General features: G+C 39.3%; 1 protein-coding gene across 3 annotated transcripts in view; it reads right to left on the bottom strand.

Moving 5' to 3' along the window:
• Positions 1–17,350, bottom strand: part of LOC144035279 (phosphatidylinositol-binding clathrin assembly protein) — a 101,105-nt gene that overhangs the window by 56,630 nt on the left and 27,125 nt on the right. Inside the window, exon 1 of one of the 3 annotated variants that reach the window (XM_077544847.1) lies at positions 7,610–7,991. The exons of the other annotated variants lie outside the window; for them this stretch is intronic. The gene's annotated coding sequence lies outside the window, so the exon portion shown is untranslated. Of the gene's footprint in view, positions 1–7,609; positions 7,992–17,350 lie in introns of those variants that run through there. 3 annotated transcript variants of the gene reach the window in all.

Genomic DNA, 17,350 nt, shown 5'->3' with positions numbered 1-17,350 from the left:
AAACAGTCTTACTTTAGCTGAGCCCGAGGGCTGCTCAGACTAAATTGGGAATGACATGTGGGCCCGAAGGCTCACGGCGAACCCTCAGTGGATGCTGGCAGACGGTGCGGGGATGCTGGCAAGTGAGGGATTCCAAACAAAAAAACGGATTGCCCTTCTGCCAATTCTCAATATGGCGGTTCATCGTTCACACCCTTGCTACTACCGATTTTTCAATTTTTCATTTTTACAGCAAACAAGCATGTCGGAATTAGTACCACTTGAGCATTGTTGCGCAAACAGTTTGTATGTATTGCTGCTCTGTGTGTGTTAAGTAGCAGTTGTTTAAAGGCACGCACATACACATACTCACCCACATACAAAATAAAATAAATAATAATAAAAATAAAAAATAAAAAAAATAAAAAGGGAGCGCAATGATGATGACATGTCAAATCGGTAAAATTACCGAATGAACAATACTGAGCTCACCAGAAAAATAAATAAAGAAATAAATAAAGGTTTATGTTTACAGCATCTATGCTAGTTTCCGTTAGCTAGCACGTGTCTTCCTGTGACGGTTCACACTATATGTGTCAGTAAGTGGGGGGCTTTAGGACCCAGGTGGGGGAAGGCAGAGCAAGGTGGCAGAGGTGCAGTCCAAAAAGAGGTTTTAATTTCTAATCAAAAAAACCTAACTTCAAAATACAAAATAAACTGAACTAACAAAACATGAAGCTAAACATGACAAAACAACTAAGGCGAGACTAACAACATGACATGGATCCTGATAAAGCAAAGAGGTCAGCGTGACGTGGCGAAAGACTTACGACAGTGGCAACAATGAACCGACACAGACAGGGGGGAGACAACCGACTAAATACACCAACACTAATGACATAACAAGACACACCTGGCTGAGGGCACTGATTGGATGACACATGAGGGTAATGGGGAAAGGTGGACACAATCAGGGATCAGGGTTGACACAGACACCACACAAGGAAGGGCAAGTGACCTGAAACGAGAGGAGTCAGACTTTTCACAATAAAACAGGAAATGACACGACAAGGGGAACACACAAGAAAAACAGAGGCTAAACATGACAGGGACTAAACAAGACTGAAAATAAACATGACGATATGTTGGCATTAAGCTAAGGGACTTTCATTATGTATGTACAGTATAATATGACATGTTTTGATTGAACGTTTTTGTGTTTAAATATATAGTACATTGAATTCATTTTTGCTACAAATACAGCAAGGAGTGAGTTTCCCATCCTGCTCGCTGTGGATTGTGGATTCATACAATTAAACGACAGCGACCCTGACTTGCTACTCGTGTATTGCGATGCATTTCAATACTTTACACTGGTTACCATGGCAATAACTTAGCCGCCACATAAGTCGACAGTTAACATTTTCTCCTCATCGACATCATTTAGAATACGGTATCTCACATTGTGTGTGGAAGATTCGAGTCGAACGAGTAATTGCTCGAGTGTGGCCTTTGCGTTGCGCCTCCTCTCCCCGAGGGACTTGCTGCATTTCCATGCGTCCGTCACTTTCGCAATTTGTGCTTTTCATAATAGCTGCAGTCATGTGACGCTCATTCTCAGTTGCACCGAGCGATCCCGTCAAATGCGTACCTGTCAGACGCAACACGCCGGGAAATGAAAAGTGAGTCGTGTTGTGATTGACAAGGTTGGAACTTTCCCCTCTGGCGACGCTTTTTATTTTTCCCAAACAACTGCCATTTCCTGTGCAAGGAGGCATTCAACGCAACTTTTAGGGATGATTCCTTTTTACCCAACAATGTTTCGTCTAGTGCACTTTTTTTTTTTTGCAAGGTTAGCAAAAGAACTGATTTATACCATAGCGGTTGGTTACACAGTGATGTTTTCACAAGGCTAAAATTGAGCAAAACCAGAGCTCCGCCTTTGGGAATAATTAGTTGCAGTTCCTATTGTTGAAAATCCCTTGACATCACTACCCTTCAATCATTCCCGCTTTTCTTCTGGATTTTCCGAAATGACTGCTGCTGACCCGCACCACACAATGGAGCCTGATGATCTAAATTAGCCCAATTTTCTCTCTCATATTATCTATCTGCATGTGAATACGTGATTATGGATGAATGCTAATGCGAGCGCAAGAATGGTAGCAAAGATCAGAGCGGCGCTGCCGGGGCCGCACTCGTTACGCTCCCTTAAAGACGTTAACAGAGAATGCCAGCGATATTCTGTCGAGGGCAATTAGCCTGTGCACATTCACCGGCGGCGGCGGCGATGGCGGCAAGCGTGCGTGCACATGAAGCCGGAATAAATGAGACAGCTTGTCACTTGGAAAATCCACCTTGTTCATTGCACATTCCTTTTGAGCAGTTGGCAGCGGGAGAGAACACAGAGAACATACACACTCGAAATATAGGGATGCCTAATTAAAGTTAAAGGCTTGTATTCATGAATATTTTTTTTAAAAGGATTGTGGATGATTTATGGACAAAAGTATTGAGACACCTGGCTACATAGCATTAGCAGGCTGTGGTACCTGGTCCTTTAGTGGGGAATTCTTATGAGGATTACGATATCTCACAGGAATTACACATTGTACTTTATCGAAATTGTAGAAATATCGCTTTTATTTTGCGAAAAATGTCTTTGAAACCCAGCTATGGCCAATCAAAGCCGGTGCTTTCCTCCCCTTTGAATGCGGCATGCACTAGAAACTCCACACGCACATACACATACTCACCCACATACAAAAAATATATATATATATTAATAAAAAAAAAATAATAATAATAATAAAATAAAAATAATAAAATAAAAATAATAAAATAAAAATAATAAAATAAAAATAATAAAATAAAAATAATAAAATAAAAATAATAAAATAAAAATAAAAATAAAAATAAAATAAATTAATTTAAAATAAATTAATTACAAATAAAAATAAATAAATTAAAAATAAAAATAAATTTAAAAAATAAAAAAGGAGAGCAATGATGACGACATGTCAAATTGGTAAAATTACCGAATGAACAATACTGAGCTCTCCAGAAAAATAAAACTAATTTAATTTATTAAAAAAAAAAAAAAAAAGAAACTCCACACGGATGCACTTTCAGTACACAGAAAGTGAAAATAGAAGAAAAATAAGTCCTCATAAATCACATTTTAATGGAAAAAATATCTGCCTCAAATAAAAACCAAATATCAAAATTTATAGAAACATGGTCTACGTATATAGAATTTTTTTAACCTAATTCTGGTTACTTAATTCTGCCTGTTAGCGAGAGCCACCACATCGTGATAACTTACATTGATGTTTCTGCATTTGGCAATTTATTATTCTATTATATTATTAGTATGGATTTTTTTTAATAGGTTTTAGGTGAACTAATGAATACACACACGCTCGCACGCACACACACATACTCACCCACATACAAAAAAAATTATATATATATATATATATATATATATATATATATATATATATATATATATATAAAAAAGGAGAGCAATGATGACATGTCAAATCGAATGAACAATACTGAGCTCTCCATAAAAATAAAAATAAAGAAGAAAAATAAAAATAAGTCACATGTCCATGTTGTGTATGGCTCTCGAAACACATTGCCAAACAAAAGCCGCCTGCACAGAGAAGCACAACTTAAATAAAAATAAGTCATGCTGACCCTCTACAGTGCACGTCGCACACGCTTCATCCGACACACGCTTCATCCGACACACACACCACGCAAGTCGCATTTGCCTCGGCAGACGTCTGACGAGGCACGCTGTGACTGATATGGAGCGGAAGGATTCAGAGGGCAGCGCTTGCCTGCTGACCACAGACAAAATCCATCACCGCGTTGAGTGGGAAGACAGAAGAGAGCCCGGGGAAGGAGATAAAGAAGTCTCATGGTGAAGAACAACACTGCGCAGTGTGCCAAAGTAATCAATTAGACTAAAAGATGGCTTTGCGCTGTCTCGGTGCGAAGGGGGAAAAAACAACGCAGGTGTGAAATGTCACGTCGGAATTAGCACATGTTTGTTGCAGCAATTTAAAGTAGGCACTTCCCTTTAAAGCCTTAGAGAATAATGCAGGAATTTTAAATGCTGGAGGTGGGTGTAGTGGTTCCTGGAGAAATGGGCATACTCAAACTTTTTTTTTTTAAGTAGTCCTTTTTTTTTTTTTAAGTAGTCCTTTTTTTTTTTAAGTAGTCCGGAAAAACATCCGGTTTTAGAAACAGTGACATGTAAGAAGAATCCGCCATTTGTACTTGCTAACAATAATAAAATTATCATGACTTGATTAACTCATTGAAGCATTGGTAGTTATTATAAAAACGGCCAGCAGGTGGCAGCAGCGTGTAAGAGACCAACAAGGGCCATGTTGCAAAAAAAGCTCTTTTCACCAGTGTTTTCGACAGGTTTGTGAATAATGATGAAACTTAGCTATATTTTAATGCTAAACGCAAACAGATAGAAATAAGAGACTCTAATCTTTCTTTTGGTAGGTTACATGTTTTTATAGCAATAGAACACAATATTCTGTGGGCCTTTCAAAGTCAGTCAAAATCCAGTAAAACTGTCGAAATGGCTAAGTTAAGAGTAGTTTGTAGTTAACGAATCTTAAAGTTTTTGTCCCCATTATTTAAAATGAGCTACCACCCCAGCTACTACAAAACAAAACTAAATCATGTACGTTCGTGTGAAACTTGCGGCACACAACCCTGAGGATCGAACCCACACCAAAAGCAACTCTCCACGGCATGACCAGCCCTGCTCTGCCTCCACTAGGCTTATCGGTCCTAAAGTTAGCCAACCCAATCAGCCAATTAGAGGAAAAGTAGGGTGGGCCTTGGCTTCACCAAAATTGAGTAAGTGGACTACACCACCGGTGCCATGTAGGTATAAATAATCCCTATTAGGATGACCTTATATCCATGAATTTGCTATTGTGCCCAAACATGTAAGCCATCCTTTAATTAAGTCTGCTAGCGTAATGCTAACATATCATACAAAATGCCATAGACGGCCTTATTACCATACCATCTATCTTCCGTACATTCGGACTAATTGACAATTATGCGCGGGCTCTTTGAAGTAAACGATGACAACATCTCTCGCCCTTTCATTTGTGACTGACAGACACGAGCCTTGGTGTAAAAATCCGCACCGCGATCTAGCAGGGGAACCCTGTCAGTAGATAAAAACACTGTTTATGTCGTTGCAAAAGATTCTCCGGTCTGTTCCGTCTCCCGCCATCTTATTTGGTCAGTCGATCAATAGTGGTGCAATCATTTGTTCTCCTTTCCCACAGCCCCCATTCACGTCGACGCTCCTCTCAGACTCGCAGCTACCTCGTAGAATGCGGCCCCTCCCACTCGCCCGCGCGCCAATTACCTTAGCGAGCGAGTGCTGCCGGACTAATTGGTGTTGCTGCGAACATTCGCGCGAGGGGGATCATGAGCGCGTTTGCTAATTCACAAGAAGGTGACGTTTGTTTGGCTGGCAGCAATTTTGCCTGTTTTTTCACGTACATGCAATTTTCAAGCTTTTTCTGCTACTTTCCGCATCCTTGTCGCTTCACTTGGCCACACCTGTGTTCATTAAGCAGCATGGTGAGCAGCACGCTACGTTGGGGTCTAAGATCGCCTCAGGTCAACATCTGCCATCTTGGCACCGCTCTCCTATCGATTGGGTCGAGTTCCCGAGCAGATGTTTATCCGTGCCTGCACTCATGTATGAATCACGCGTGATGATTTCCCAGCATCCGCTCGCTCTTATTCTCTGAGATAAATTATTTCCTTCCCCTTTAACAGCCTACCACGTATTTCTCCCTCGACACTCACAGCTGCATATATATGGATCCAAATGAGGCCAGGCCTCTTTATGACGTATTAATATGTAGGCCTCTGCCAGATGAGATAATGATAACTTTGAATTTAGTTTTTGCAAATTAATAAGTGGCAGCTGCTTCTCTCGGGGTTTGGATAAGGACTAAAAGGAGGGAGAGTGGCAGGGGGGCTTAACGCTGAATTTAAATGATGTGTCACGGGCTAAAGGGCAGATTGAATCAATCATGACTGAAGCGTAATTAGAAATGTCCTGCCATCCGAATTGCAAACGTGAGGCTGGTTTATGCACACGCCGAATAATATTGTTGTTATCAATAAGCAGCACCTGAATAGTTGCAATGAGCTAAATAGATTTTTCATGCAGCCTAAGGATCTCCCAAGGGGTTCAAAAACAATAATAATAATAATCACCCTAACTTTCAGAGCAGTCTACATCCCGGACTGGGCTCCAACCATTCACCGGTGATGAACTCATTTGCTCACAAAAACATATAAATACATTCTATTCTAAGCGTACCAAAGATGTATTTATACGTTTTTTAATGTTTTTTTATGCTAGAGCATACAGAAGGCTTTGATGCAGCTTCTTAATTGCACAGAACCGTTGAAGAAATGGTAGTTATTACAAAAATGGCCAGCAGGTGGCAGCAGAGTATATGAGATCAACCAGAGTCATGTTGCAAACACGCTGATTTACCCACAATTCTAAGCAGATTTGTGAATAATAAAACTTAGCTATTAGGGGTGGGAATCTTTGAATGTCTCGGGATTTCGATTCAATTCCGATTTTTGGGGTCTGCGATTCGATTCAGAACGATTTTTGTTTCAAAATGATTTGATTGACAATGATTTTTGCTTCAATCTATAGATATGCAAGGAATTGTAATGATCTACTCCAGTCTGACTCGCTAATGCTAATTAGCGCGCTACTCGCGGCACTTTTATCACTCAAAAGAACGGCTCCACACTGCAACAAACAACAACTTTTATTGGAATAACTTGATCGTGACTTTTTCCTTCTACTCTCTAATGTGGCTACAACTTAACAGTGTATTAGACTGCGTGGAACCACACTGCCCCTCGGTGGCCAAACTGGGTACAACGTGAACAGCGCTCCAAATAAAGGGACACACAGACAAAGGCAAGACAGTATAAAATAATTTAAATAAAATCGATTTGGGGACATTTGAAATCGATTCTGAATTGTACTAAATGTGAATCGATTTTTTGGCACACCCCTATTAGCTATATTCTCATGCTAGTTGCTGCAAAACGGAAACAAATATACTTTTTGTTCCTGATGAATAGGAGACTCTAATATTTCTCTTTCTTTCTTCTATGTTTTTATAGCAATAGAACACAATATTCTGTGGGCCTTGCAAAATCAGTCAAAATCCAGTAAAACAGCCGGGAGCAAAGGGGATTGCTTCCGTGAAAATGGCCGGGAGTGAATGAGTTAAATATTCAATTTTTAAGTCTGGTAGACAGTGCCTGACAGTTCTCAACTCAGCAGCATCTTGGAAGACACCAAGATGAGTGATGGCATCATTGAGGCCAGCTAGTGAGGCAGACAAACATGCATCCTGCTGCACGTGACCATTTTGTTTTTATAGCTATCATTCCTGAATTACAGCTTTTAATCCTTATCCAACATTACAACACTCACTTTCTGGTTGAATTCCGTTTGGCCGCCTTTTACGGCTCTGACAAGGCACCCAAGCTTGACATGCGACGGCCTCCCCGCTCCTATAAATACCTGAGCATAACAAGGGCCCGCGAGAGGCTGCCGCCGCAAGAGTGAAGGCGTCCAATCAGATGGCAGGAGAGACATCGCTGGATGGCTGTCTGCGCCCGGCCGCTCATTAGAGAACAGGGTCTGTGTTTCTTTCCTCATGGCCTCGTTCCAACTTTGCTTCCAACTTCTTGACTTTTCACAAGTGTGAAGTCAGTGCTGAGCAGCCCTGAAGTTTACTGGAAGAAATGTAATGTGATTAACTCATCCAATGCCGGTCCAGTAAAAATGGAACTGCTTTAGTCATCCATGGCGGTGAATGAACACTTCGCTCCAAAAATAGTAGATAGTCCAAGAGAATAGAGAGAAAATATTGTGTAAGTATGGTTTTATGTTTTATGTTATATTGTATCGTATCGTATCGTATGTAGCAGTTGTTTGAAGCTTTAGAAGTGCTGTAACATCAAAGCTATTTTCTGGTAAAGTACACTTTAAAAAGTCCAAGTGTTTTTCAATAATAAGGTTAAATACGGTACAGTTTTTCCTCACCTTTGATATACATTTATACATTTCATGACCCCCTACAATAGGTCAATTTCCGCAAAGCAGAGGTTGTCTTAAAGGTACTTTTTCACGGCATTTTAAGCCCTTCCACAGTTAACTATAGGCATATAATGATTAAATCTAACCTTTGACACCACGGCGATGTCATATTTTATGAAAGATTAGGTATTTTGCTGGCTATTTTTCTAGCGCAGAAGTAAAACTCCCCGTGTGGCCCCACTCGTCCTAAGCACCGCCCACAAAACTCTGGAGCGCTGCGTTCGAGCACTCCTCTGCGTAATGTGGAAATTGGATGGATGTTCAATTCTTCAATAAACATTTGAAAGTGAACTTTGCCGCACGGAAATTGGGGAAGAAAGAGGAGAGAAGGAAGAAAAAAAAAAAACCCTGAATGGGACGCCAACTCGGGACCATCTGGCTCACAGGGTGAGCACGTTAACCAGTACACAATTGGTTCAGTTAGGTTCAATAGCGCAGAAATTTTACTTGTAGTTTACACAATTGTCAGCCACGGACGGAATGTGAGGAATTTAAGACGGCCACTTGTCATTGCACTTTGGCATTGCAAATGTGAAGGATAATTGATTGCTTTGAATTCATTTGGACAGAATAAAAATGGATATAAAAAAATATATAATTTCTGGATTTCACTTTCCTTTCTTTTCTTTGGTCCTTTCTCGGGTTTCCTGACGGCCTCACGATTCTGGCTGGAAGTGTTTGGTTTAGGTGGACGGTATGGGATTTATTTTTATTTTTTTATAGGTTTTAGGTGAACTAATGAATGCACGCACGCACATACACATATTCACCCACATACAAAACAAAAAAAAAATACAAAAAAATATATATATATATATATAAATATAAAAAAAGGAGAGCAATGATGATGACATGTCAAATCGGTAAAATTACCGAATGAACAATACTGAGCTCTCCAGAAAAAAAAAGGATATATATATCATTTCAAAATTTAATCCCAAAAAATACATATAAATGGAAATAAAAACAACAAAATATATATATATACACACAATAATAAATACATTTGTATTTAATTTTTGAATTATATATTTTTATATACGTTTTTATTTTCCCTTTAGTCATTTATTTATTTATTTATTCATTTATTTATTTTTAATTTTGGCAGTTTTGGTCCTCCATATCGGAGCAAAGCCCTAATCTCAAAACAATCTAATCTCTTTAATAATCGCAAATTTGCTGGAGGGGCTGGAAAGTTTTCCGTAACGATAAATATGGGCTTACATCATGCACACAAATATTCGATGCCCAGTATGTACTTGTGTTTGCTTTTCTTTCGTGACCAAAGCTTGCCTGTGGGTGTTTTAGGATAAAAGCTGAAATCTAACAAAGCTGACGGGCCTTTTGTGAGGCGTCACATTGCCTCATTGCTTTCTGTTGGGGATACCTTTTAACCAACAAAAGCCACTGTTTATTCCCAGGAGATAAAAGGCCTGCCGGTGTGACAGTGATGTACGAGCATCCCATTGCGAGCAAAACCCACTCTGCTCACCCGACGGGAAAATGCAAAACTGCAAATCGAAAGCGATCAGGCAACACAATCAAGCAAAGCACGGCTGACGCGGACCCAACGCCGGAAAAGTGCAAACTCAGGGAAGAGGCATGTGGTGACGTGGACTTTTTACTCTCATTTGCTAATTGAGGAGATAATGTAAATCATCATGGGAGTCGGTAGGAAAAAAAAAAATAGCACTTTAAAAATCAATGAGTTTGAATCCTGCAGAAGTGAATCAGCATCTCGGACCTGGTGCTGCTCTGCTTAAAGAACCAACATGGTGGCTGAGCTGAAGGTTAACGACGCCACCAGGAAGCCGGGGTTGGTAATCGAGACTTGCTCTTCAAGAAAGCCATTATTTGATTCCATCAAATCTGCTTTTGCCTCAAGTCTGCATTATGAATCGTTTATCATCATCGCTGGCGCCGCAGACAATGTTTTTGCTTACAAAGAACGCTGTCGCACTGCAATCAAGATTTTTCCGCAGCGCTTGTCTGCACTTTATCCATCTTAAAGTGAAGTTGGGCTTTACACAGATCATCATGACACATTACTTAGATAATTATTTTTGCTCCGCCGGGCAACAGCAGGAGAGGTCATTAATCTGTATTTTGTTCCTCCAAGACTGGAACCGACACAATCAATAGTTTTTGTCTCATGCATAGGGATGGAGGCGAGGTGCAAATACGTCATAACTCTTGTTGGTTTTAGTGACTGTGCGCAAAATAAAACAAAAGGTTTAATTACTCGCAGAGGGATAGTGGACTCCGATTGTCCTCCGGGTACAATTCCACTTTAACGAAACACAGCCTCCTTCCCATATATTGCAGCTTTTTTTTTGTAGTTTTCACTTTTCACAATACACAGGTAAGCCCAAATGTAGAGGTGTGCACCATCAGTGTAATATGGCTGAACCATTTTGAAAAAATAATCTAATTGCTATTTTCTTTCATCAATATTGCGATTATCAAGCCCCAACATAATAAATACTTGTGATATGACTGTATGCGAAAAAATTTAAACTTCATAATTACTGTAACGTCTACATTAATATCCCTTAGCCCGTCTATGGTGTTTTGCATTATATGTTAGCATTAAGCTAACAAACGTTCATTAGGCGAAATGACGCTATGTAGTACTCAATTGTGGCGATATAACGTGAATCTGTTATCCACCATTTGACATGCAGTTAGCTGGCAAGCTACCCAAGGTTGTTGAAGTTAATGAAAATTAACAACTAAAATTGAAAAAAACATTTTTTTTTTACTGAAAATGAAAACGCACAAAAAAAAAAGATCAGAAAAACTAACTGAAACTACATCTTTCGTTCATAAAACTAACAAAAATGAGCTTTAATTAAAGAAAAAATGTTATAAAATATCCGTTGGAAATTAATATCATACATGAGGTTTTGCTGTACATTCAGTAAACAAAAAGGAAGGTCAAACAGTAATTTGACAAATACTCCATGTGTTTAACAAAAATAAAAATAATACTAAAACTAACAAAAACTAAACTGAAACGAAGCATTTTGGGGGAAGAAAAAAAACACGTTACTTTACAAACTAACTCATTCACTCGCAGCTATTTTCACTGAAGCAACCCCCTTCGCTCCCAGCTGTTTGACCGGATTTTGACTGATTTTGCAAGGCCCACAGAATATTGTGTTCCATTACTATAAAAACCTACCAAAAGAAAGAGTCTCTTCTTTCATCAGGAATAAAAAGTATATTTCTATCCGTTTCCATTTTGCAGTGGGGACCCTGGTTGATCCCTTATACTCTGCTGCCACCTGTTGACGGTTTTTGTAATAACAACCATTGTTTTAAGCGACCTCTTCATGTCAGAAGATGTATCAAAGCCTTCTGTATGCTCTAGCATAAATAAATAAAAACGTATAAATATGTCTTTGGGAGCATGGTAATTTTTTAAAATAGAACGTTTATATACGTTATTGGGACCAAATGAGCTCAACTAGAGATGGGCAAGTATAGATACCAGGCCTTATTAATTTGATGCAATTTTCAAAAGTCAATCCCAAATATTTCTTGCCATTAATATGTATATTGCATTTGTGGCGGCCATTTTCCAAATGACATCACAGTTGCTCAGGGCTCAGCTAATGACCAATCACCAATCCATTTAGTTGGGCTAAACTGGAATAAATGCCAAAGCACCTGCAAACATACTTTGCCGGGTCGAATCTTTCGTCTTTCATATGTAAGCAAAGCTGCGGAAGAAGCAACAGCCTCAAAATGCTAAAGCGGCAGCTCGCCATAAATAATCGATGCTAATAGGTCTTCTCCAGAGACGTCTGCCGAGTGTTTAATGGCGCTCGCAAACAATGCGCGAATTCTCCGTGTTGTTAAACACAAGCAATGGTGGCGAGACACCATCCCCAGGCCGCGTCACGGAAATGCAAGCGGACAAGGGCCTCGCTGCGTAAATTCATTCGAATCATGCAGAGGAGAAAGGGATTCCCCGGACACACACACATACACGCACACACTCGCAGACGCACACTAAGTCACATGCTCGGACACAAAAGTGACCACAGCATGCCCGCGTCCTAGGAGATTTATTAACCCAAGTGGACAGGAGGGATGAAATGTGCCTTGCTAAAGGGCCTAATGACCTCATCTGTGGCCAGCAGCCGACATGACCAATAACGTCCGGGATCTCACACACACACACACACACACACACACACACACACACACACACACACACACACACACCTGACCCACTGCAACAGACACACAACCGCGCCGCCAGGGGCTCATCCCCGTCCTGCCCTCGTTAGCGGCGGCGCGCATCTTCTGATGGACACGCATGCACACGTGTGCGCGCAACTGGCCTGAACCGGTTGCAGACGGATAAAAAAGACGGATGGTGGTGTCCAGAGAGAAACAAGCGTTGATTTTTTTTTTTTTTATAAATGTGTTGTGACAGATTTTTTTCAAATCATATCACAACTTGTGTTCAACCCCACGCTTGCTAGTTAGTCTCAAATCATCTTTCCCCATTCAAATGAATGGAAATGCAATTAATCCGTTCCAACCTCCCCTAAAAGATAACAAAAATGATTGTAATAATAAGGAAAATAGCACTTTATAATATTGTACTTGAGTAAGAACATCATTAAAAAGAATGTAAAACTCTTTCTGAAGTACGCAGCAAGAGTTTTGCAAGATTAGCCATTTTTTGCAAAAGATAAAGAACATATGCCTGTAAGTATTGTGATATTTTCTCTCTCTCTCTCTCTCTCTCTCTCTCTCTCTCTCTCTCTCTCTCTCTCTCTCTCTCTCTCTCTCTCTCTCTCTCTCTCTCTCTCTCTCTCTCTCTCTCTCTCTCTCTCTCTCTCTCTCTCTCTCTCTCTCCCTCTCTCTCTCTCTCTCTCTCTCTCTCTCTCTCTCTCTCTCTCTCTCTCTCTCTCTCTCTCTCTCTCTCTCTCTCTCTATATATATATATATATATATATATATATATATATATATATATATATATATGGTGCGACACCTTTAATGGTACAAAAAAAGTGTAGCTTTCAGCATTTAACTCATTCAACTCCCAGCCATTTTCACTGAGGCAACCCCCTTCGCTCCAGGCTGTTTTACTGGATTTTGACAGATTTTGCAAGGCCCACAGAATATTGTGTTCTATTGCTATAAAAAACATGCAACCTACCAAAAGAAAGATTAGAGTCTCTTCTTTCATCAGAAAAAAAGTATATTTCTATCTGTTTCCGTTTCGCAGCAATTAGCATTAGAATGTAGCTAAGTTTCATCATTATTCACAAATCTGTTTAAAACATCTTGTTGCAACATGGCCCTGGTTGATCTCTTATACCCTGCTGCCACCTGTTGATGATTTTTGTAATAACTACCAGTGCTTCAACCATTCTCTTCAGTTCAGAGGCTGCATCAAAGCCTTTTGTATCCTCTAGCATTAAAAAAACAACAACACATAAAAACGTATAAATACGTCTTTGGGAGGGGTTAGGGTTAGCAAATTAGTTAAATGCCACTACATAGATGTTATTTTTTAGCCTGTTAATAGTCGCTATGACAACTGTGTGATTGACAGATAATTGAAAGACAATTGACAAAGTTGACGCTTAATCGTAATGTTTTCTTGGCAAATTTGAATTGAAAAATTTGAAATTGGATCCCTCGTTCTTAAAATTTGATTGAAATAGTGTTGTGAGAATCTCAGCTTGTTTCCATGCCATGCAATTAACTCATTCACTGCCATTGACGGCTATAGACATCAAAAATTCATTTGAACTATTTCTATTAGTTTAACATTTTTTTCCCCACTTTTGTTAACAAGAGAATGAATTTTTACTGTACATTTAGAACAGATGTAAAATTTGTGATTAATCGTGCGTTAACTAGTGAAGTCATGCAATTAATTACGATTAAAAATTTTAATTGCCTGACGCCCCTACATTTTAATAATCTTTTCTTTTTTTAAATCGCATCAGGCGATTCCATTTTTTAAATTGCAATTAATTGCTTGACCTCAATAGTTAACTCACGATTAATCACAAATTTTATATCTGTTCTAAATGTACAATAATTTTTTTCCTAGGTTTTCATACTCTTGTTAACAAAAGTGAAAGAAAAAAAAAGTTAAACTAATAGAAATGGTTCAAATGAATTTTTGACGTCTGTAGCCGTCAATGGCAGTGAACGAGTTAAGAATATGAAATGAATTATGAAGTGGCGTTATTATGTTAGCCTCTTCCTCCAGTTGCTATGCTGCCGCGACAAGTCAAGAGAGAGATGTCGCTTGTGTGACATGCAAGTAGGTGCAAGCGCACTTTCGGTTACGTAACAAACAAGATACCACCCCCCCCCCCCCCCCCGAAAAAAAAAGAAAAAAGCAAGGCAGCACAAAAGGCAGAGCCAACGCGTATGCGTGATGGGGGAAAACTAATTAGCGCAGCACTTTAAGCATCACGACTGCCACAGACAATCCCAGTCAATTTTTCCCCACTCAGTGGAGAAAGCTCTGACATTGCGCTTTATCTGGCAAGGCCTCTTCTCTCGCAAACACAAAAAAAGACAAATTAAACCGAGCGAGTGGTCACACCAAAAGTGCAAGGCGCAAAAGGAGCAGATAAAGACGAGCGGGGCAGAGCTGCAGGGACTTGGACAGCCGCGTTTGAATGGCCACACTCGCTCAGTCCCTTATCTTTTGCTTTTAATATGCAAATGACTGGCAAATTGAAATTCAGCATTAGCATTGTGCAATTTGCCAGTCGAAAACAAAGAGAACATTCTACCAGCGTTATTGTAATATTGTGTCCTGAAAGTACAAATAATAGAAACAACAACGGGGCACTCTAAACCCCCTGCCCAAAAGCTGGTTGCCACGTCAGCATGAAAAAAAAAAATCCCTCACTTTTCTGCCTTATCTTCGCAACATTACCTGCACTCAGGGCAGACAATGGGGCGCTCACAAGTGGTGTGGCTGAAATTCTTACTCTTTGCTTTTCAAATTTTCAGCAATTGTCTTCAAATATGTATAAAGCACTTATTAGAGATGCAACAATTAATCAAGTAATGGGCAATTAATTGATTATCAAATTAATCAATTATTATTTTGAAAACTGATTTTTTTTCTGTACTGAGCTCTCCAGAAATTTTTTTTTTTTTGAAAACTGATTAATCGTTTACATACCTTTCTAATTTCAAGTAATGAAAATTTCAGCTTCTCAATAGTAGATATTTAGTAGTTTTTGCCAACGTGCATGTCCGAATCATCGATTCATCGACAGAATATGCCACAGATTAAATGATTAATAAAATAATCATTAGTTGCAGCCCTAGTATTTAAAAATAAATCTGGATCCAATTTACAGTATTTAAGAGCAACAGGCATGCTGCCATGTTGGCATTTAAAAATAAAAATCCCTCACTTTTCTGCCTTCTCTTTGCAACACACCTGCACTCAGGGCAGACAACGGGGCGCTCACAAGTGGCGTGGCCGAAATGGCAAAACACAGTTTAATGCGAAATACCCTGTCATCACAAATGAGAATTAGATACTTCTCAGTCTTTGCACATTTTTTAGCAGTCATCTTCAACTATAAATAATGTGCAACGATTAATTGACAAGTAATCGATCTTCAAATGAGTTGATGGTCATTTTAAATGTATTATTTTGACAAATAATTATCAAATTAATCAATCATCATTTTTGATAATCGATTCATCAACAAGTAATCAATCATCAAATTTATTAATAATTTTTGATAATCGACAAGTAATCGATAGTCAAATTAATTAATTTTTGAAAATTGAATAATCGTTTATTTTGTTTAAGGTGCTGAAAATTTCAGCTGCTCAGCAGTCAGTACACATTTTCTCATTTTTGCTGTCCTCTATATCCGATTCTACGATTAACCGATTATTAAAATATAGTTCGTTAGACCGTCATCGTCCCCCGTCTCAAACACGAGCTGGCATCATCTGATCCGTGGTCAGCTGAGAAGCGGATCGATAAGCAGTTGGAGACAGCGTGGCCCCACCCCAGCGAACCTTTGCAGCCTTGCTGGGACGCGCTTTTCAGCCATGTGACTGACAGGCAGTAAGGGGAGGGTGCAGTCAGATGAAAATACAGCGATTTGAAAAAAAAATATGCGTGACAAGGACACAGCAGAGGAAGAAAATATGCAGACTGTAGGGGGAAAAGATCTTGCAATTTTTTTTTTTTTTTTAGAGGTCGTTCCTGCGAGCTCAACTTGAGGCCGTCTGCATTTTACAAAGACTTGACGACCTTGGCTGTCAAACATAGACGAGTTAACAAAAGCCCCTTTTCACAAAATACAGCAATCCGCAGTGCAACTATAAAAATCAATTTGAGTCATCCGAGAGGGCGTAATTAGCCTCTTTACTGTAAATGATTATAGATGATCAGATCCCCGTCTGTTATATTCTGACGAAATAAAAAAAAGAAAATATCTCAAAACAGAATTGAGCAAGCGCCTGTGATTGTGCCCGAACCCGGGTCCATTCATGAAGAATGTGTCTATTGACAATCTTGCTTGCTTTCTGTCAGGCACATGCCTCCGCGACAATCAAAGACCATTTTAACTCATTCACTGGCAGCCATTTTCACTGAAGCAACCCCCTTCACTCCCGGCTGTTTTACTGCATTTTGACAGATTTTGCAAGACCCATAATATTGTGTTCTATTGCTATAAAAACTGCCAAAAGAAAGATTAGAGTTTTCTTCTTTCATCAGGAAAAAAAAGTATATTTCTATCTGTTTCCCTTTTGCAGCAATTAGCATTAGACTATAGCTAAGTTTCATCATGATTCACAAATTTGTTGAAAACTTTTTTTGCAACATGGCCCTGGTTGATTTCTTATACTCTGCTGCCACCTGCTGGCCGTTTTTATAATAACTACCATTGCTTCAATCGTTTTGTGCAGTTGAGAGGCTGCATCAAAGCCTTTTGTTTGCATTAAAAAAAAAAAAAAAACATTAAAAAAACATAAAACATAAATACGTCTTTGGAACCGTGTCAATATTTAAAATAGACCGTATTCATACGTTTGTGCAAGCAAATGAGTTAACAGGACGTCCATGTCCATGTGGATTATGTAGCATCTGTGACTGCCAATGTGTGTGGTTTGGGCTGCTTTCAAAAGGCG

This window comes from Vanacampus margaritifer, chromosome 15 (assembly GCF_051991255.1).
Source record: "Vanacampus margaritifer isolate UIUO_Vmar chromosome 15, RoL_Vmar_1.0, whole genome shotgun sequence".
NCBI classification, from domain to species: Eukaryota; Metazoa; Chordata; class Actinopteri; order Syngnathiformes; family Syngnathidae; genus Vanacampus; species Vanacampus margaritifer.
Note: the sequence above shows the minus strand (reverse complement) of the source record. Positions and strands in the feature narration are given on the sequence as shown.